Source organism: Muscardinus avellanarius (assembly GCF_963383645.1).
Source record: "Muscardinus avellanarius genome assembly, chromosome: X".
Lineage (NCBI taxonomy): Eukaryota > Metazoa > Chordata > Mammalia > Rodentia > Gliridae > Muscardinus > Muscardinus avellanarius.
The window spans coordinates 78162938-78185045 of NC_137792.1; the positions used below are offsets into that span (position 1 = coordinate 78162938).

General features: G+C 39.0%; 1 pseudogene across 1 annotated transcript; it reads right to left on the reverse strand.

The window, feature by feature from the left end:
• Positions 1 to 20824: 20824 nt before the first annotated feature.
• On the reverse strand, positions 20825 to 21833 carry LOC308279299 (transcriptional adapter 1-like; annotated as a pseudogene). The gene has a single exon. The product of its transcript is annotated as a transcriptional adapter 1-like (transcript).
• Positions 21834 to 22108: the final 275 nt, after the last annotated feature.

Below are 22108 nucleotides of genomic sequence, written 5' to 3' on the forward strand. Positions count from 1 at the left end.
TGAGCATCTTGTGGAAAAACAAAGGCATGCCCTCAGCCAAAAGTTAATAAAATATCAGGTTTTGTTTTAGAAGAGAGTAGAGGTGTTTGCTCCCTGGTAGCCACTCTAGTGGCCAGACAGACTGCCTCATGAGTTGTATATAAGGCATCTTTAAAAAGATTCAATAGAGAAAAAGCTTTTATAGGGATGATTTTTGGTCCATGATTAGTATAATATAGTTTATTTTTTTAACTTGCTTCATGTTTTAAAGTTTAAAGTTACTTCTTCAGGAAACCAAGGAGAGAAAGGAGAGAAAGTGTCTTATTTGCTTAGTAGAAACTGAGATACCTCTTTTTTAACATATATCTATCAATATCAATGAAAAGACTTGTTTTTTTTAAATTCAGTATGTCCCATCTTTAACGAAATTGCCCTTCTTTACCTGCTTTATGAATACAGGGGGTCTACAGCACCACTGAGCAATCTACCTGGATCCCTCAAAATGAGGGGGGATTACTCACCAATCATGCCCCATGGTAGGCGCCATCTTCCCATTGTTTGTAGGTATTATGTTTAGTCCAGTCTTAATAGTAGGGATTTAGAAGAGTCAACAGATAAGCAGTACTGTTTCGAGTGGTGAGGATTGGGTGATTATGGAGTAGCTAGAATGATGGGTGCTGGTGTTAGGTAAGGTAGAGAATATAATTAGGTTGTGGAAGTATTTAAGTATAATGGGGTTGAATCAGGTTGAGAATGGTAGGTTAGGTAGTAGAACTCTTGTATTTATTAGAATATTTAAGTATGAAGATGTGAGAAACTTTGTGTGTTAAAGAAAGAGATACAGTTAGGGGACAAGTGGAAAGATTTGAAGGAAGCTAGTTGATAGTCTAAATTGTAGACTTTTGTAGAGGGAGTGGGGTGAAGGAGCACACATAAACAGATAAAGTAACAAAATAAGGTAGAAAGACTATTATACATTCAATATAAACAGAAGCATCGACAAAACAAAAATGGACCACCAGAAGAGAAAAAAAAGGGTTAAGATAATAGAGTAAACATAAGGTAAAATAAAACAACCTGGAAACCATTTGATATGAAGTGAAAAATCCAAACAAGAAACCCAAATAAAAGTAAAAAAAGAAAAAAGAGGACAAAAAAGAATAACCCCCCAAAACAACTGAAAATGAAAAAGACTCAGAAACCAAAGAAGAGAATAAAACAAAAGTCTGCAAAAAAAGAAAAAAAAGAAAAAAAAAGAAAAGGAAAGGAAGCAGTCCTACTATTTTACTAATATATGGTGGTATATATGCCAATGTCTTGTATTTGCTTGGAGCAACCCCTTGTGGTCCTGTGCAAGTATCACGACTTAAGCACCCTTGCTGTGTCAATGGGGTTGCATGTGTTCCCCTGTGCAGAAACTGGCACCCTCAGTTGTCGCAGTGTCTAGTGTTACGCACTGTGTGCCCACTGGCTCCCGTGGCTTATCTGAGCTCACACTGTTACCTGGAAGCCCAGTCAGGGGCTCTGAAGGGCTGGCAGCTCTTCCATATCTGATTCTCCAGGGGTATGGCCAGTCCGTGTCAGGGACCCTGCAGGTCTCCCAGTGTCTCTGTGGGTGCCTATTTTGGTGCACCAATGGTCCCGCTCAGGTGTTTGGGTAATTTTGAAATTTAGGATGTTAGAGCTCTATGGTAATTTTCAGACTCTTAGACATTTCTCAGGGCTGCCAGCATTGCCATTCCCCAAAATCCTTTTTGGGCCAGCGGCTAGATATGGCACCTTTTGTGTGTGTTGCGGTGACTCTTGCGGGTAAAAATTCCAGAAATAAAATCTTAACATGTTAGGAATTAAAAGTTATTTCTCAGTAATCACACTGAATGTAAATGGCCTCAACTCCCCAATAAAAAGACATAAAGTGGCAAAATGGATTAAAAACCAGAGTCCATCCATCAGCTGCTCACAAGAAACACACTTTACAAGTAAAGATAGTAACGAACTCAAGATAAAGGACTGGAGCAAGGTAATTCATGTTAAGTAGCCATCCTAACAAATGTGAAGTAGTATTTCACTATAGTATTTATTTGTATTTCCATAATGATCAGTTATATTATGGTAATGATGACTGATATTCATGTGTTTATTGGTCATATAAAAATCTTTGGATTTTTTAATTTTATTTTTTACCTATTTCTAAATTGTATTGGTTGCTTTTATTGTTGCTAAATTTTAGGGTTTCTATTTGGAATATTAATACAGCTTCAGATATATCATTTGAAAATATTTTATTCCATTCTATAAGTAACTTTTAATTCTGTTTACATTGTCTTTTGATGTACTATTTTTTAAATTTTTTATGAAGTTTGTTTATTTTATTGTTACCTGTGCCTGTGGAATCATGTCCAAAAAATCACTGCCAATTTCAATGTTGTGAAGTTTTATTACACAGGTTTTCTTCTAAAAGTTTATAGTCTTAAGATTTACATTTTGGTCTTTTATCTATTTTGAGTTAGTATTTGTATGTGGTGTTAGGTAAAGGTCCAGTTTTTTTCTTTTTTATGTAATTATTATTTTTCAACAATATTTAGTGAAATGATTATTATTTCCTTTACCAAATGTTCTTGAAAACCTTGTCAAAAATAACGACCATATTTGGAAGAATTTATTTTCACTGTTTCATTTATTGTAACTTTATAGGTTTTGAAATCAGAAAATGTACATCTTCTAGCTGTGTTCTTTTCTTTGATTATTTTGGGTATTTAGAGTTCATATTTCATGTTATGATAGATTTTTTCTAAAAATAAATAAATGTATGATAGTTTCACCTTAAAAATAAATGAAAAATAATATAAAATACACATTAAAAATAAAGTGAAATGGTGTCTCCTATAAAAAATTATCTCCATTTGCCACCACCAGTTCAATAAAGTGGTTTTAGCAAGAAACAGTAATGATGCTGAAATCCTAAGGTTAAATTTTTCCAAGTATATTATATTATGTTGTCTTAAAGATTTCTCTCAATTAAAAATTAAGCTTTATAATAAAAATTGACAAAATTATTTTAATTAAGTGAATAATGTAAATATCATTATGGAACAAACTTATATTATGTACTTCCTATCAAGATACTGAGAGGAAAGAAGCACAATGTCACCTATGTCATATGCTTACTATGATGTCTAACAGGAATCTACTCATAAGGAAACAAATGGGCAAATATACATTTTGTAACATTCTATGAGAGAAAACTGACATGTAATTCTCAAAAGTATCAGTTTTATCAAAGATATATAGACATACATTTTCAAAAATGTTCTTATTAAAGTAAACCAAAAATAATATGACAATTAAAAACAACATGTAAATGGATCCTGAGAGAAAATAATTATAAAAGGACCTTATATATCCATTTCTTTTTGGAGATGCATAATATATTGTTTATGGAATATAAGTGGATGTAGACAAATGATAACAAATAGAGGAACTAGATTAAAGGTATGTAGGTTTTCATGGCAATACTCCTTAAAAAAACTTTTATTGGTTTATTTTAGTCTCACATAATAATGTTCTTTATAGTGATGGTGACATACAATTTACATACCACTTGGTGAGTCACCCCCTCCAGCTCCCTCATAATAATATTGTGTAAAATTATGTACACGTTTGAATTTGTTCAAAATAAAAGGATGGGGAAATAAGGATGGGTATTTCAATGGCCAACAATATGATATATGAAAAATTCAGGCAATTTAATATTCAGAGATATATTTGAGCAAGCAGTCTACTTCAGGTTAATTTATCTCAAGTATCAGTCAGGTTATTTAGCTGCTTGGTCTATGCTTGTGGCAAAGAGATCTTGTGGTATCCCCACAGATATTCTGTCTTCTGATGTTCACACTAAGGTAAAAAATTTTTACTGACTCAGTAGTGTAGGTGGGACCTTTGAGTTGTTTCCTAGAGTGAATTATGGCCATCACTTCTTGATCATATTACATTATAATTATTATATTTTGTTTTATTATTATTTTCTAAGATTTTCAATGTAAAAAAATTCAGAGATAAATAATTTATTCAAGATCATGTGAGTAATAAGTAAGAAGAAAGATTGAAACCCAGGTCAGTGTGACTCCAGAGCTTCATCCTATAACTACTATTCTTTCCTTTATGGAATAGATTGCACAACATATTGAAGAATACCTTTTAGAAGGCTTTTAAAGAACTTTTTTAAAAAAATTGCGCTATGAAAGTTGGTCCTCAAAATGTGATGCTCAAACTGGCAACATCAGCATAACTAGGAATTGTACTAAACATTCAAATTATTGTACCTTACTCCAGTCTTACCAAATTAAAAACTCTGGTGGTGAAGTCCTTAAATCCATGTTTTACCAATCTTTTCAAAGGATTCTGATACTCCCTAAATTTTTTAAACATTGGAATAAATAAAGTAGCAAGATAAGGGGCAAAAAAGATAATATCCTTTGGAAAGGACATGGGTAATTTTATTTTATTTTTTACTGAATAGACTATTATCTTAACTGTTCTAACTACTTTAGCACATTTGACAAAAATCAATTGATTTTTAGAAGTTTGATTATTATTTATATATTATTTTTAAAATTTTTATTGGTGCATTGTAGTCATACATCTTAATGGGATGCAAGATGGTGGAGACATATATACACACATTAGTCCTTACCCAGTTTGTACTCAATTCCCTTCCCCTCCCTCCTTTTAGTGTTTGACTTAGTGATTGATACTGATTTGTTTGTTAAAGTACATCATGTGTATTACAGATTTTCCCTCCTCCTTCCATTCTTCTCAGTTAGACCACCTTATTTGCTTATCTATAAAATCTCCTTTTTTATCTAGAATTTCTCCTATGATACATTTTCTTTCTAGCTTTGCCATATTAGAGAGAGCATCAATTTCTTACTTTTTGTGGCTGTCCAATCTTACTTAACATAATGTCCTCCAGTTCCATCCATTTATTTGTAAATGAAGTAATCGTGTTTTTAATGGCTTAGTAAAATTTTATTGTGTACATATCCTATAGTTTTGTAATCCATTCATCTGTTGATGGACATTTTGACTCATTCCATATTTTGGCAATGGTGAATTGTGCAGCTATGAACATAGATGTGCATGCATTAGGTGGTAGTTTTATTTGCTTTTTCAGGGGATAGATACCCAAGAATGGTATTACTGGATCATATGATAAGCTTATTCTCATTCTTCTGTGTATCCTCCATACTGTTTTCCAAAATGGTTGCACTAACTTGCAATCACACAAACCAACAATGTTTTAGATTTCCCACTTTTCCACATCCTCACCAGCATTTGTTATTGTTTGTGTTTTGAATGATTGTCATTATTGTTGGAGTTAAGTGGAATCTCAGGGTGGTTTTGATTTGCATCTCTCTGATTGCTAATGATGTTGAGCATTTTTTCATGCATTTATTCGCCAAATAAATTTCTTCCTTTGTGAAATGTATATTCATTTCACTGGCACATTTTTTAAATGGGTTAGCATGAAAACAGATACATTGACCAGGGCAGAATACCAGACTCAGGAACAAAGTCATGCACTTACAGACAATTAATTTTTGACAAAGGAGCCAAAAATATACACTGGGAAAAAGTCTTGTTCAACAAATGGTGTCTGCAAAACTGTAGAAAATGGAAATCAATTCCACTTTCTTACCCTGCAAAAGAGTCAATACAAGATAAATCAAAGACTTAGAAATTAGGCCGGAGACCTTGAGGCTCCTTGAAGAGGGCTTAGGTGCAACACTATAACACATAAGCACAGACAAAATCTTTCTCAACAAGACCCCAAAGGCACAAGAAACTAAAAGGCAAATCAATACATGGGATTGCATTAAACTAAGGAGCTTCTGTACAGCAAAGGAGACTATCAAGAACCTCAGCTGAGATCCAAAAGAATGGGAGAAGATTTATGCAAACTTTAAGACCCCGGCCACCCTGGCATTCGGGACTTTCCGCCCCAGTGCCCCTGTTAACAGGTACTGGGACTGTCTGTTGCTGGGACTTTACTTCCCTGTGTTCCAGGAACTGGATCACCACAGAAACTGTTGCTAGCTGCAGCTGTTGATAACTGCCAAAAAATAATAATACCTGATAGACTACCCAATCCTAGTAAAGGTCAGAAGTAAGAACCAATGACAATGAGACACCTAATGCTTAATGTTAACTGTACTTTTGTGTTTTAAGAGTATAAAAGCTGCAAGCTTCTGTTACTAGGGCTTGATTCCTCGGCTTGTGAGGTGACCCCAGCGCTGGATAAAATAAACCTCTTGCACATCGACTTCTGCCTGTGAGTGATTTCTGGGGGTGCACACTTCCTGGGGTTCCATCAGGTCCAACAAAACTACTTCTCCTATTTAGGACTAATATCTTGAATATACAGAGAACTCAAGAAACTCACTCTCTAAAGCACATGATGTACTTAAACAAACATATTGAACTCAATTATTAAGCCAAGTATATGAAGTAGGGATAGGGAGAAAATGGGGTGGGAATTGGGTAAAGGCTTATTGGGTGATGTGTGCATGTATGTCTCAATCATCTTTTATCCCATTAAGATATATGACTACAAGGGGCTGGGGGAAGATGGCGACTGAGAGCAGCAGCATTTGTGAATGCTGCCAACATTAGGTCACCATTGTCCCCAAAACAGAGCACTACAAAACCAGATAATATGTTCAGCAGAGGAAAAGAAATAATGTATATAGAGACTGAAAGAAAAAAAAAAGAACAGCGAAAAACAGTCCCACCGGCCACAGAGGTGACGGGTGCCACTGGGACTCAGCTTTCTGGCACAACACCGCATGCCAGAGACCAGGATTTAAAGAGAGAGACAGCAAACCCATCAGCTGTTAGCCAGCTTGTGCATAGACCTTCTACAACTTCCAAAGAACTAAACACTCCACAGAGGGAACCTGAGAAGAGTTCAGCTCCCGCAACTCTCACAGCGCAGATGTGATGTCATCAACATCATTAACCAAATGCTACAGCCCATAGCCCAGCCTTCCATGCTCCCTCATAGACCCAGCCTGGCAGCTCCTACAGTGTAAGTGATTTGCATCTCAAAAGGGATTGCTCAGCAACTTGTCCCTAGGGACTCACACAGCTCAGGTCTGTGACTTCCACATACGGAAAGGATAAAGTGAGAGAAGAGGCTCCTGTTGGACATAACAGAAGCCCTGACAGTATCAGACTTTGATCAGCAGAAAAGGGGGGGAGGGTCGGTATTAAGACCCTGGATACTGTGCGGGGGTCAGGCAGGGCACGCAGGACCCCAGAAGAGCCAGGGCCCGGGTCACAGGACTCTGGGCAGCAGGTGGGATTGTGCAGAGCACGCCAGACCACTGGAGAAACTGGGGCCCAGTTGCAAGGCCCTGGGTCCCGGGCGGGGGTCAGGCAGAGCACGCTGGACCCCTGGAAGAGCCCGGGCCCAGGTCGCAGGACTCTGGGCCCCAGGCGGAGTTGTGGGGAGCACACTGGACCCCTGGGGAAACCAGACGTGGGTCACAGTGTTACTGAGTGCCTGATCCCACAACCTCCTCAAACCACACATACTGTCTTCTCTTATTAAAAAAAAAAAAAAGGAAAAGAAATAGAAAAAAGAAAAATATCGGAGAGGGGGAGAGGAGTCAAGAAGGCCATGGCGGATGCCAAGATACTGGAAATGCAGACAAAACTTACCCAAATAAACTGGAATTTTTGAAAAAATTCCCTGCGAAGGTGGACTGCTTCTTCTCTACATTGTTATGAATCTTAGACATCACCTGTAAGGAGACAGTTTAGCAGAGACCTAGGATAAAGGTGGTGTTGAAAGTGGTCTCTGCGATGGCAGTGGAGACTTGTATTTAGGAGAAGCAGAAATTGGATCCTACCAACCTTATTTTTTTTGGAGAGATTACATCAAATTTCGAATGCTACCGTCGTACATGCTTAGGAACACTGGACAACATTCAGAGTGGAAAAAGAGCTTGGGAAAGATTTTAAATGGTGGAGGCAGTGGCAATGGCAGTGGTCAGTAATCAGGGGAGGCAGATATCTTATGCATTACACCTGGAACCTTTGAAGTAATAACCCCAGAGGCAGAATGCTACCACCAAGGACCCTCAAGAATGTGGGACAAATGGCTGGGATCAGAGCCTGCCAAGGGGTTAGGCCAGTGCTGGGGCCAACGGCCGGCATCGGAGCCTGCCAGGAGGCAAGGCCACTACTCGGGCCTCTGAGGCCAGGATCGGAGCCTGCTGCGGGGTTAGGCGGGTGCCGGGGCCAGCGAGGCCAGGATCAGAGCCTGCCATGAGGCAAGGCCGCTGCTGGGGCCTCTGAGGCTGGGATCAGAGCCTGCTGAATTGTTAGGCTGATGCTGGGGCCAGCGGCCAGGATTGGAGCCTGCCATGAGGCAAGGCCGCTGCTGGGGCCTCTGAGGCTGGGATCAGAGCCTGCTGAATTGTTAGGCTGATGCTGGGGCCAGCGGCCAGGATTGGAGCCTACCACGAGGCAAGACCGATGCTGGGGCCTCCGAGGCCGTGATCTGAGCCTGCCGAAGTGTTAGGCCAATGCTGGGGCCAGTGGCCAGCATCGGAGCCTGCCATGAGGCAAGGCTGGTGCTGGGGCCTCCTAGGCCGGGATCTGAGCCTGTCAAGGGGTTAGGACAGTGCCGGGGCCAGTGAGGCGGGGAACGAAGCCTGCCGTGAGGCAAGGCTGGAGCTGGGGCCTTCGAGGCCGTGATAGGAGCCTGCCGAGGAGTTAGGCTGGTGCTGGGGCCAGCGCTCTGACATTGGAGACTGCCGTGAGGGGCTGCTACTGAGGCCTCTGAGGCTTGGATCGGAGCCTGCCTTGAGGCTAGGCCAGTGCTGGAGCCACCGAGGCCAGGATCAGAGCCAGCTGAGGGGTTAGGCCTGTGTCGGGGCCAGCAAGACCAGAATCAGGGCCTACCATGAGGCAAGGCTGCTGCTTGAGCCAGCGAGGTCTGGATCAGTCCACCGGGTAGCCAGGCCACTACTGGGGACGTCAATAGTGTGATCGATACTTGCAACACGGCATGCACAGAGAAATATCACAGAAAATGAAAACCAAATGCTTTTCCTAATCAGCAATAACTAGGAAGAAAGAGGAAACTGGAAGAGGTCAAGCTATAGAAAGGGCCATATAGTGAAGCAATTAAGGTGACCCATCAGAGGGTATGGAATAGGGGAGGATGGAGCCTCTTTTAAACGCAGGAGGTACATAAAGAAATGTATCAACGTTAATCACCAAACAAGCATGGGATTGAGGGAGGGGGAGGGAATGGAATGGGGACTGGATGAGGGCTAATTGGATGATATGTGCTTGTATATCCTCTCAAGTATTGTATTCCAATGTGATATATGATTACAATGCACCAATAAAAATAAATTAAAAAAAGAAAAAGGGGCAGAAAAAATTTAGCTAGACCCATTTACTCAAATCTCAGGGACCAACACAGACCTCTCATTTGGGGTGAGTGGGAAGCAAAACCATACCAGCACTAGCTGCAGATATCAGATTCTCCAACAATGAGTTTTGTCTCAGAAGTAAGCGTCACCAGAACTGGCAGGTAGATATCTAGTCTCCATACTGGTGGAAAGCATGAGAGTGACCTGTGCATAGCACATAAAACAGCCCAAACAGTATCAGCCATCTACATAAAGTGAGAAAATCACAGAAAACCAAACCCACAATAAGAAGGAGACAGGCAGTACTCAGTTTCTGCACAGTGAGACTGCAGCAGATCTATCTGATAAATAGACATTTAATTGTAGACCTGCATTAAATTGTAGTGGAGGTTGTTTTCTTCTTTTTCTTTTTTTCTTTTTTTGTTTTGCTCTTGTATTGGTTTTGAGGGGTTTTTTGTGTGTGTTTTTGTTGTTTGTTCATTTTTATTGTATATGAGTGTGTATACCTGATTGGTTTTATTGTTGTTTATATTTTGGACTGCTTTTTATTTTTAACCTATTCCTAAACCATCTCCAAATATTCTTTCTTTGTACAAACCAACCCTTCTCTTACTGTCCCTTTCCTATCTTCCTCCTGCTTTCTATCCCTCCCCTGTCTTGTATAAAATCCACTTTATATCATTATACCATGAATTCTACATTGATTACCAAAATATTACTTCATCCTTACTGCCTCTAATCCCTAGTATATTCTGCTCTACAAAATACATACTTTCACTCTATTCGACTCTAACTGAGATTTTACCCCATTCTTACGTTCACTCCTGCACTGCCCTCCTTCCTCAATCTTCACTATTAAATACAATATAAGCTCCCCTCAGATATACCTCCAGACATCTAGAAACTTAGGGAAATATACCAAAAGAAACAAAGGCAAACATCTGATATCATGTAAAGGAGGAAGAACAAAGGTCCAATGAGCTCCCACAAGTCCACATTTACAGAATCTGAAAACACAGAACAAGCAGATATCTCCAGAAAGTCAAATCAGGATTCATACAGGAATTCTGAAAAGAATTTAGAGAGAGTCTGAACAGAATAAAAGATGCAATCTTTGAAGTAAAGGCCATTTACATTCAGTGTGATTATTGAGAGATGATTTTAAATTCCTGACATGTTGAGATTTTATTTTTGTTTGAAATACTGTTTGTTCTTCTCTTCTTACTTGTCTGTTGGATAAAAATTCTTGTTTCTTTGGTTCTGTCTTGTATTTCTTGTTTCTTCTCTGTAGTTAATCTCTTTGAGTATTTTCTCTAGTGCTGGTTTTGAAGAAATAAATTCCTTGAGCTTCTGTTTGTCATGAAATAATTTTATTTCCCCATCTCGTTTGAGAGATAATTTTGCTGGGTAAGAAATTATTGGCTGCAAGATATTTTCTTGCGGAGTTTGGAATATGCTACTCCAGGCCCTTCTGGCTTTCATGACTTGGTTTGGGAAGTCTGGGTGATTCTTATTGGCTTCCCTCTGAAGGTCACTCTGTCTTTTGTTTTTGTTGCCTTTAAGATTCTCTTTGGCTTCTACTTTAGTCATTTTGACTATTATATAGCATGGAGATTCTTTTCTCTGATCTTGTCTAAAGAGGGTTCTATAAGTTTCCTGTACCTGTGTATCAATTTCTTGCTCAATGTTTGGAAAATTTTCAGATATTACTTCTTTGAAAAGATTATCATGCCCCTTGGTTTCACCTTCCTTTCCCTCCTCTATGCCAATAATTTTTTAAGTTGCATCTTTTTAAAGGGGCCCAATTTCTTCAATGTCTAATTTCTGCTGTCAAATTGATTTTTCTATGTTATGAACATATTTGTTCATTTTTGGAGTGATCATCTTCTAGTAGTGAGATTCTACTCTCCATGTGGTCTAAGCAATTGTTTATTGTTTGAAATCAACTATAAGAAGACAGACTCAGAGAAACCACATAAACATATAGAGACTGAACACCACACTTCTTAATAAAGAATGAGTCATAGAAGAAGTAAAGGGTGAAATTAAGAAATTTCTAGAAACAAATGAAAATAGAGATACAACTTATCAAAACCTCTGGGACACATTAAAGGCAGTATTAAAAGGGAAATTTATAGCACTGACTGCTCACATAAGAAAGACAGAAAATCGCCAAATAACTTAATGACACACCTCAAAGCTCTTGTAAATCAAAAACAACCTAACCTGAAAAGCCATTAGAAGACAGGAAATTGTTAAAATCAGTGCAGAAATAAATAAAATAGAGAATAAAAAATGATACAAAAAATCAACAAAACCAAAACCTGGTTCCTCAAAAAAAAATTAAGAAAATAGATAAACCACTTGCCAATCTAACTACAAAAAAAGAGCAAACCAATCTAAAGTTTGAAGTTAAGAGATGAAAAAGAAGATATCACAATGGACAGTGTAGAAATCCAGAGGATTGTCAGAAATTACTTTGAAAAACTATACTCCAACAAAATGGAAAATCTGGAGGAAACTGACAACTTTCTAGATAAATACAACCTTCCTAAACTAAGTCGAGAAGACATAGAAAACTTAAACCAACCAACAGAAATCAAAGAGATTGAAACAGCAATAAAGACCTTATCATCAAAGAAAAGCCCAGGACCAGATGGCTTCCCAAGTGAATATTATAATCCCTTATAGAAGACCTAATCCCTATCCTCTTCAATCTATTTCATGAAATAGAGAGAAACAGACTCTCCCAAAAACATTTTATAAAGCCAACATCACACTAATACCAAAACCAAATAAAGATAGTTCAAGGAAAGAAAACTATAGGCCTATATCTCTGAGGAACTTGGACTCAAAACTGCTAAACAAAATACTAGCAACATGCATCCTAAACCACACCAAGAAAATTATAGAACATGACCAGGTAGGCTTCATCCCAGGTATGCAAGGCTAATTCAACATACAAAAATAAATCCATGTAATTCATCATATAAACATAACCAAAGATAAACATCACATGATCACTTCAATAGATGCTGAAAAAAACTTTGATAAAATCCAAAATCCATTCATGATAAAAGCAATGCAGAGAATCAGAATAGAAGGAAAATACCTCAACATAATAAAGGCAATCTACAATAAAACCACAGCCAATATCATACTAAATGGGGAAAAACTTTAAGAATTACCCCTAAAATCAGGAACAAGACAAGGATGCCCATTATCACTACTTCTCTTGAATATAGTACTAGAGACACTAGCCAGAAAAATAAGGCCAGAAAAGGAAATCAAAGGAGTACAATTAGGGAAAGAAGAACTCAAACTTTCACTATTTGCAAATGACATATTATATTTAGAAAACCAATAAACTCAACCAAAAAGCTTATAAAACTGATCAACAAACTCAGCAAAGTATCTGGATACAAAATCAATCTTAAAAATTAGAAGCTTTTCTGTACACCAACCATAAATCCACTGAAAAAGAAATCCAGAATATACTTTCACTCAGGACCTTCCACCAAAAAAAAAAAAAAAAATACTTAGGAATACTTACCAGGGAAGTAAAAAACTTATTGTAGAAGCACTAAAAAAAGAAATGGAAGAAGATCTTAGAAGATGGAAAGAGGGACTTCTGGGAAGATGGTGACAGAGAAAAGTGGGGCTTACAAACCCGCTAACAACCAATCTCTATTACCACAAAATCAGTGCCTTTCATAGCCAGAAAACACTATCAGCAGAGAAACAAAAAATGTAATTACAAGGGACAGAGAAAAAGAGGGCTGGAAAAACGAGACACCAGAAAGAAACCAGACCGCAGTGCTGCAGCCGGAGTCGCGATATGAAGCACTGGGCGCCATTTTCCCTTGCAGCACCAGGCTCCGGAGAGGAGGGGAACACATAACTGAGCTCGGAACCAGAGAGGAGATAAGCCGGCCTCACGCCCAAGGATGTGGCATCAGCGCCTTACTGCCGGCAGCAGCGGCGAGCTCATTGGTAGGCACCAGACCAATGCACTCTACAGCCCACCAGGCTCCAGAGAGGAATGGCGGACAGTGAGCCAAGGTGAGCCGCTACGGATCAGCTGGGAGTAAATCGGCAGATTTTTCAGTGCAGGGAGCATCTTAAGCTCCCAGAGGCTGGGCTCAGCACATCCTGCAGGGACTCAGAGCAGAGCTGAAAACCAGAGAAGAAATACGCCAACCTCATGGCCGAGGGCATAGTAGCGGTGCCATATTGCCACCAGCGGCAGCAGCAGCGAATTCACCGAGTCCACTACAGCTCCATCTGCACACTCAACAGTGAGTCAAATTGTGGCCCCTAGAGGAGAAATCCCAGTACTCTACTCCCTGGGACTTGACCTAATGGGGGAGTGGCGGTGGTAGAGATATCACACCATAGGAGAATGTCCAACCTGGCACCCCCCCCCATGGTCTAAAGCAGCCTCGATTGACTCCCAGGGTCTGAGACTCTGCAATACAACCCAGTAAAGGAGTAGTGGTGACTGATATACCAGAGACTCGAGATCCAGAGCACCTTAAATGAAGTTATAGTGACACAAGGGAAGAACCCAGAGAAGGCACAAACTTCCAAATCATGGGAAAGAGGAATAACAATGGAGCAATGAATGCCCACAACCCCACAACATCAGAACCCGATAAAACAGAAATTCAGAGATTTCTAGAAGATCAAATCAGAAAAATAACTATAGAAATAATATAGGTGTTTCGAAAAGAACTCAGAGAGAGCCAAAAAGAGATGCAATTAATGAAGTAAAGGCCTCAATTCAAAGTACAAACAACTGATTAGACCACATGGAGAATATAATCTTGCTCCTAGAAGATGATCACTCCAAAAATGAACGCATAGTTTTTAATTTAGAAAAAAAATCAGACAGCAGAAGTCTGACATTGAAGAAATATGGGCCCATTTTAAGAGAGCTAACCTAAGAATAATTGGAATAGAGGAGGGAAAAGAAGGTGAAACCAAAGGGATCAACAATCTTCAAGGAAGTAATAGCAGAAAATTTTCCAAGCATATAGCAAGAGGTCGATACACAGGTCCAGGAAACTTATAGAACTCCCTTTAGACAGGATCGGAGAAGAGGATCCCCACACCACATAATTGTCAAAATGACCAATGTGGAAGCCAAGCAGAGAATCTTAAAGGCAACAAAAACAAAGGGCCAAGTGACATTCAGAGGCAAACCAATTACAATCATTCCAGACTTCCCAAACCAAGTCATGAGAGCCAGAAGGGCTTGGAGTAACATATTCCAAACTCTGAAAGAAAACAACTTCCAGCCAAAAAAATCCTACCCAGCAAAACTTTCTATCAAATTAGATGGGGAAATAAGAAGCTTCCATGACAAACAGAAACTGAAGGAATTTATGTCTTCAAAACCAGCGCTAGAGAAAATACTCAGAGATTAACTACAAAGGAGAAATAGGTAACACACACCAGAACCAGAGAAACAAGATGTTCCATCCAACACACAACTAAGATTGGTTATGATTCATTATTTATGTTAGTCTTTTACATATCTCTAAATTGTATTGTTTGCTTTTATTGTTGCTAATTTTTAGGATTTCTAGTTGGAATATTAATATACCTTCAGATATAGCATTTGGAAATATTTTATCCCATTCTATCAGTAACTTTTAACTCTGTTTACATTGTCTTTGGATATACAATATTTTATTTTTTAGGGAGTTTGTTTACTCTTTTGTTGTCTGTGCCATTGAAATCATATCCAAGAAATCACTGCCAATTTCAATGTTGTGAGGTTTTATGACCCAGATTTTCTTCTAAAAGTTTATAGTATTAAGATTTATATTTGGGGCGCGTTCACACGCCGCAGAGCACGTACAAAGGCCGGGTGGGTGCTGGCGGAGGAGAGGGAGCGGGCTTGGCGCTGCCACCCCGGCTTCCGGCCCCAAGCCGCAGGGGCTCCCATCGGTGCCCACCCCCACCCCGCCCGCACCCCGCCCACACCCTGGCCAGCACCGGAAGAGCCCCAACGGCCTGGGCGAGGGCTGCAGGACAGCGGCCAGTACACAGGCCGCAGGCCCAGGAAGAGGGAGAAGGCAAAACCCACCCATGGACCCCGAGTGAGCATGAGAGCCGAGCAGGACTGGGACCTGTCAAAATTGCTTCTAACTTCTCATGGAGGAGGAGGGAGAGGAGGGACCACTGGACTCTCCGGCCCCCAAGAACGCCTCTTCCCTGGACACACGAATTCTCTATAGCAGGTGGAGGCAACAAAGAAAAATAACAACGGTGTCAGAGCAGAATGAAGTTTAATTCTCAGTCTGGAGAACACAGCAAACTCATGAAAGTCATAGCTTTAAAAGAATGAAAATAGAAGTTAAATCTATGAATGTTGTAACCAAATGATTTTGAAACCAGTTAAACATTTCTAGACTAAGTGATAACCAACTAACCTGTTTCACGGTGACTTAAAGACTCTTCCACACTACAGAAATCACCAACACTGAGAGCAGGCTATGTTATGAAGCTCTTGAAAATAGGTCATGAAAAAAAAAACAGCAACAAGGAATCCATTAAAATCATAATGGAGATAAAATTCATGCTAAAAGAACAAAATTGTCAGGAATTATTATAAATATCAACAGCATTTTTCTTCCTCCAAATAGAGATGGCATTCTGAACTTTAATTACAAGCTCAAAAAAATGAATACTTGGCATTAAAAAATAGAACAAATGCAGGGGAATCTGCAGCTCAGTGGGAGAGTGCTTGATAGCCTTGGGATGTCCCTGGTTCCATCCCCAGTACTGCAAAATATCTATGTGTATATATTTTGTATACACATATACGTTTATATAATAATTTAGGGATTTTACCCTGAAGTTCATGGTAAAAATATTTTGTAATGTTGGCGCCTTAAACAAGAAATCTTTTTTGAAACTGAATACAAAAATTTAGAAACAAAACGAAAAAAGAAAGATTTATGTTTAGGTCTTTTATCTATTTTGAGTTAATATTTGTATATGTGTTAGGTAAGGATCCAATTTTATTCTTTTTCATGTAATAATTATTTTTCAACAATATTTAGTTAAAAATTATTTCCTCCACCAAATGTTTGTGGAAACCTTGTCAAAAATAACTTGACAATATATGGAAGAATTTATCTCTAGGCTTTTATTTAACTCCAATGGTTTATATATCTGCCTTTAGAACAGTACTACACTGTTTCAATTATTGTAGCTTTATATGGTTTGAAATCAGAAAATATACATCTTCTAGCTTTGTTCTTCTTCGAGATTGTTTTGGGTATCTAGAGTCCATATTCCATATCAGGATAGATTTTTTTCTGAAAAATAAATAAATAAATGTATGATAGTCTCACCTAAAAAAAAAGAAAAAAATATTCTCTGGTAAGAAAGAAAGCAAAAAGAAATATTGAAATGTTATCTTTAAGTCATCAAAAGCTTGGTATCAGACAAATGAAACAGTTATGTGAGATTAACATCATTAATATTGGATAAATTGCTATAAAACTAGATGTCAACAACTAAGCCAAGCATGGGAAGGAGGGATGGGGAGGGAATGGGTGGGGATTGGGTAGGGGCTAACTGGGTGATATGTGCATGTATGTCTACAAAAGTATTTTCTTTATACCATTATGATGTATGAATATATTGCACCAATAAAAATAAATAAAGAAAAAAAAATCTATCCTAACATGAAATATAAACTCGAAATACCCAAAAGAATATCTAAAAAGAACACAGCTATAAGATGTATATTTTCTGATTTCAAACCTTGTAAAGCTACAATAATCAAAACAGTGTAGTACTGCTATAAAGGAAGATATATAAACCAGTGGAGTGAAATAAAATGCCTAGAAATAAATTCTTCCATATATGGTCCAGCTATTTTTGACAAGGTTTCCAAGAACATTTGGTGAAGGAAATAATAATATTTTCACTAAATATTGTTGAAAAATAATTACATGAAAAATAAAAAATTGGACCCTTACCTAACACCATATACAAATATTAACTCAAAATAGATGAAAAATGTAAATGTCAGTCTTAAGACTATAAACTTTTAGAAGAAAACCTGGGTCATAAAACTTTATAACATTGAAATTGGCAGGAATTTCTTTGATATGATTTCAAAGGCACAGGCAACAAAATAATAAACAAACTTCATAAAAATAGAAAATTATTGTATATCCAAAGACAATGTGAACAGAATTAAAAGTTACTTATAGAACAGGATAAAATATTTCCAAATGCTTTATTTGAAAGTATATTAATATTTCAAATAGAAATCCTAAAAACTATCAACAATAAAAGCAAAAAACACAATTTAGAAATAGGTAAAAGACTGAAATAGAAAATGAATCTCCAAAGATTTTTAAATGACCAATAAACTCATGAATATCACTCATCATTATCATAATATAAAAAATAATGAAGGAAATACAAATAAAACCTATAGTGAAATAGTACTTCACATGTGTTAGGATGGCTACTTAACATGAATTACCTTGCTCTAGCCCTTTACCCTGAGTTTGTTACTATCTTTACTTGTAAAGTGTGTTTCTTGTAAGCAGCAGATGGATAGATTCTGGTTTTTAATCCATTTTGCCACTTTATGTCTTTTTATTAGGGAATTGAGTCCATTTACATTTAGTGTGATTATTGAGAGATAATTTTTAATTCCTAACATGTTAAGATTTTATTTCTGTTTGAAATACTGTTTGCTTAATATGGTTAAGAGAGGTCTGTGGCTGTTGTGGTGGTAATTGTCATCAAAATGAGGTAGTCTAAAGCAGGCTTAGCTCCTTTACATTTTCTCAAATATTCTACATCATCTGCCTCAAATTATAGCTGTCACTTTAGATAGTGTATTTCTTCAATGTCCAATGTCTAATTCTTAATTATAGAATTTACTGTAAGAGAAATGAGTTGACATTTTTAATCAGGCTTTCTAGTTTATTTATTTCCTCTAACTATTTTCCTTTAATTTATGTAAAGATGCTGATTCTTCTATTTCTAAAAAAAAGTAAAAATTGTTCTCCCTAGGATACTTGAATAAATTTATCAAAGAAAGGAGCAATACCTTTTTAAGAGCTGTTCCATTAAAAGTTTTTTCTTTCCCTAGGCACACAGAGAGACTACAACTCCTAGCCTTCTTCGCTATTGTTGTGGTCATATTGACAAAAATATAGCCAGGAGAATATAAGCAGAATAAATGCCTGCCAATACTGGGATAATATTTTAATAAAAGGTTATCTTCATTAACATCCACTATTCCTTTCCATTTGTTAATTCGATATTTCTGATGAGGCTTCAGGGAATGATAAAACCACAAGACAAAAGAAACCTAAATTTTGGGGCCACCATGTGAAAGAAAGTTGCCCAGTAATTCGGGCAATTGATGAGCAAAAATTTCCAGTGTCTGCTTATATTCTCCTGGCTATATTTTTGTCAATATGACCACAATAATAGCGAAGAAGGCTAGGAGTTTTAGTCTCTCTGTGTGCCTAGGGAAAGAAAAAACTTTTAATGGAACAGCTCTTAAAAAGGTATTCCTCCTTTCTTTGATAAATTTATTCAAGTATCCTAGGGAGAACAATTTTTACTTTTTTTTAGAAATAGAAGAATCAGCATCTTTAATCTATAGCTTTTGGTCCATTCATTGGATTATAATGATTTATTTATGATATATAAACTTTTGGTAGGTGGACATATCCATGTGATTAAGCTTTGAACAATGATAAGGACAAATAGATGAGAAAATAACCCTCCCTGATATTTCAAAAATCACTCCCTACATTTTTTAGTATAAATGTAATGTTTAGGTTTCTAGCAGTGATATAAGAACATAATGTGACCTTGGAGAACAAGCCATGGATGAAGACTGGTGGATCCAAAATATACAGGAATTTTAGATCATCAATTATCTCATTTTGTACCATACTACCATACTACCTTTCAAATACCTATCAGATTCTTTCTTTTATATGAAAGAATAAATGCTTGTGCATTTAAACTACTGTTATTTTGGGGTTTCTCTATAGGCAACTAAACATTATGTAGCTGAAAATGCTGATCGTATATTTTATGGATTAAGATTTATTGACAGAACTAGATAGGACCAAATCTACCCTTCTGTACCAAATATCCTCAGATGGCTTGCTGAAAAAATCTAAAGATTCATATCACAAGACTTACTTATTTGATGTATGTCCATGGTCCTTTAAGAATTAGTCTATGACATCATCTATGAGTTTGTTGGAAATGCAGATACTAACTCATAAGATCAGATTTTTTAGAATGTAGACTACTTTGAGAAACTCTCTAGGTGATTCTAATACACTGTAAAATATGAATAAATGAAGTGTTTTCCCAAAGGCACCTGTTGATACTCAAATTTTATGAATTGTTTTATCATTTTTTTCTCCCAAACATTTATTTGTCACAATTAAAGTACAAAATCAAATACACTGACCCAGATCTGTGGGCCATGTATATCAATACATCCACAATCAGCTCTTTACACACCCATCTATACATTCTAACCTACCCATCGACACTTGTTCTTCAGTAAAAAGCAACATATCTCTAAAAAAGTTGGTTATCGGTAATGCTGTCAGATGTGAATTATTTTCACCTCTCCACTTGGAAGGATAATAGCAGGTATTTCACAGGAACGGGAGAATTATCGATCGCAAATCCAGTTTGTAAAGTTTCTTACAACACATTCTGTAGGAACCGATGTGCCTGTCAGTCTGGGCATATTAACACCTTAAGAAAAGCTTCATCACGTGAAAATAAGGTAAACTGCATTCAAGGAAGTTTGTCTTGATTTTGGTCTTAAATCAAACAAAGGCCTATTAAGGGCAGCATTTGCCAGTCATACTTTTTGAAGTTAAAATCAGGGATAATTTTGGGACTAACTTCAGTGGCTAAAAATTAAACTGGTCACTAAAGGAGGTTTCTGTTTTTTAACATTGCAGGGTTATTTCAACCAAAACGCAAGTGTACAGCTCTGCAGGAAAGGCATACATTTTAAACTCGCCAGACAGAGGATGATGTCGCTGAACACCCCGAGTCACTGCCTACGCGGGCACCAAGCTGAGGCGGCTTCTGTCCTCGAGGGTGCTGCGCGCCCTACATGCAGACGTGGGCCTCTAAGCCTCCAGGCACAAGGCTTGCTCCCGCAACCGGGAGCACATATAAAGCACAGGTCGTCATCAGATTCATCCTAACGGCTTCACAGCAGCAACACAAAGTGTATTCAACGTCACATTTCCATAGGAAAGGTTACATGTATACTATACACTTCAGCCTTGAAATGACCCAAACAACACTCAGTTTTCCATAACCAAAAAACCTGCGGTGGGCCGCACCCTAGCCTTGGCCTAGCAGAGCAGGAGGCCCTCCTTAGCCGCCAGGTGCTGCCGGTGGACCTGGTCCTGCTGCAGCTCTTCAAGGTTCGGGTACCACAGCTTCATGATGATTCTTTCAATGTTGAGGGCATACACGGTGTGTGTAGAAATGACCTCCCTGTTCACCTGAAAAGCCTCCAGGAGGTCGTACATGCTCACGGGAGGCAGTGGTGCGGGCAGGGCGTCCCCCGCGCACGCCAGCAGGAGCGCCGCCTGCTGCTCCGCGTCGTCGGGGGGCCAGGTGCGTCACCGGGTGCTGGCCGGCACAGACAGCGGAGGACACCGTGGGGCTCTCTATCAGGCTGTTGTAGGCTACCACGCTGTTCTTCAGGTACGGCTGTGGTGTCACGTTGCTGCCAAAGGAGTATTTGAAGTGGCCATCCCGCAACCGGTAAGCTTTCCTTCTCGACACCACTGAGGTCAGGATGTCCTTAAGGTGACTCTCGACAGCGTGGACAACCGCGGACACCGCCTCCTCTGTGACGTGGTCCAGCCCATGCTCGTAGGCCGCCACGATCATCCTGCCCTCCAGCTGGCCCCGTGTCGGGAGCATCAGCGTGTGTGAGCAAAGCTTCACGTCGTCATCGTCTTGGGGGTCCTTTGCCACAAACTGCTGAGCTCCGGAGAGGGGGTTCTGAGGCTGGAATCTATGATCAAATTTCTGGCGAACAGAAGAAAGCTTCTTCTTGCCCTTGGGTTTTCCAGGTTTGGCTTCAGAGCCCCCAGTCCAGGGCAGGGGTCCGGCGCCCTCTGGCGTCGAGACCAAAATCTGACAGCGGGTGAGGATGGCCAGGAGGAAGTCGTTGTGAAAGTGCAGGTTGTCCTGTGTGAGGAGTCTGTGGGCCTCCAGGTCGAACTCTTCCTTGCTGGTCTTCTGCTTGAACCACAGCTTCAAGTTGGCCCAGTACTGCTTCACGTTGTCGCCCAGCGCCTCGCTCAGGTTCTTCTTGGCCGCCTCCAGCTCGCTCACAAAGGTCGCCATGGCCCCGCGTGTCCGCAGACCTATGCAGCGGAAGGCCCTGCCCGCCGCCCCGCCGGGCCGGCTCCCCCGCCTGCCGCGCTGCGGGAGGCCGCCGCAGGAATTGTTTAATCATTAACAAATTGAAAAAAGTTAGAGATTCTCAACACAGCCTGCACATTGAAATTACTCAAGAAGTTAAAAAAAAATGTGCTTGGGCCATGGCTATCAGATTAGCTTATAGCAGAGTTCAGAGAAATATGCTCTGACTGGGGTTACTGGTCATCTAGAAGGCAGAA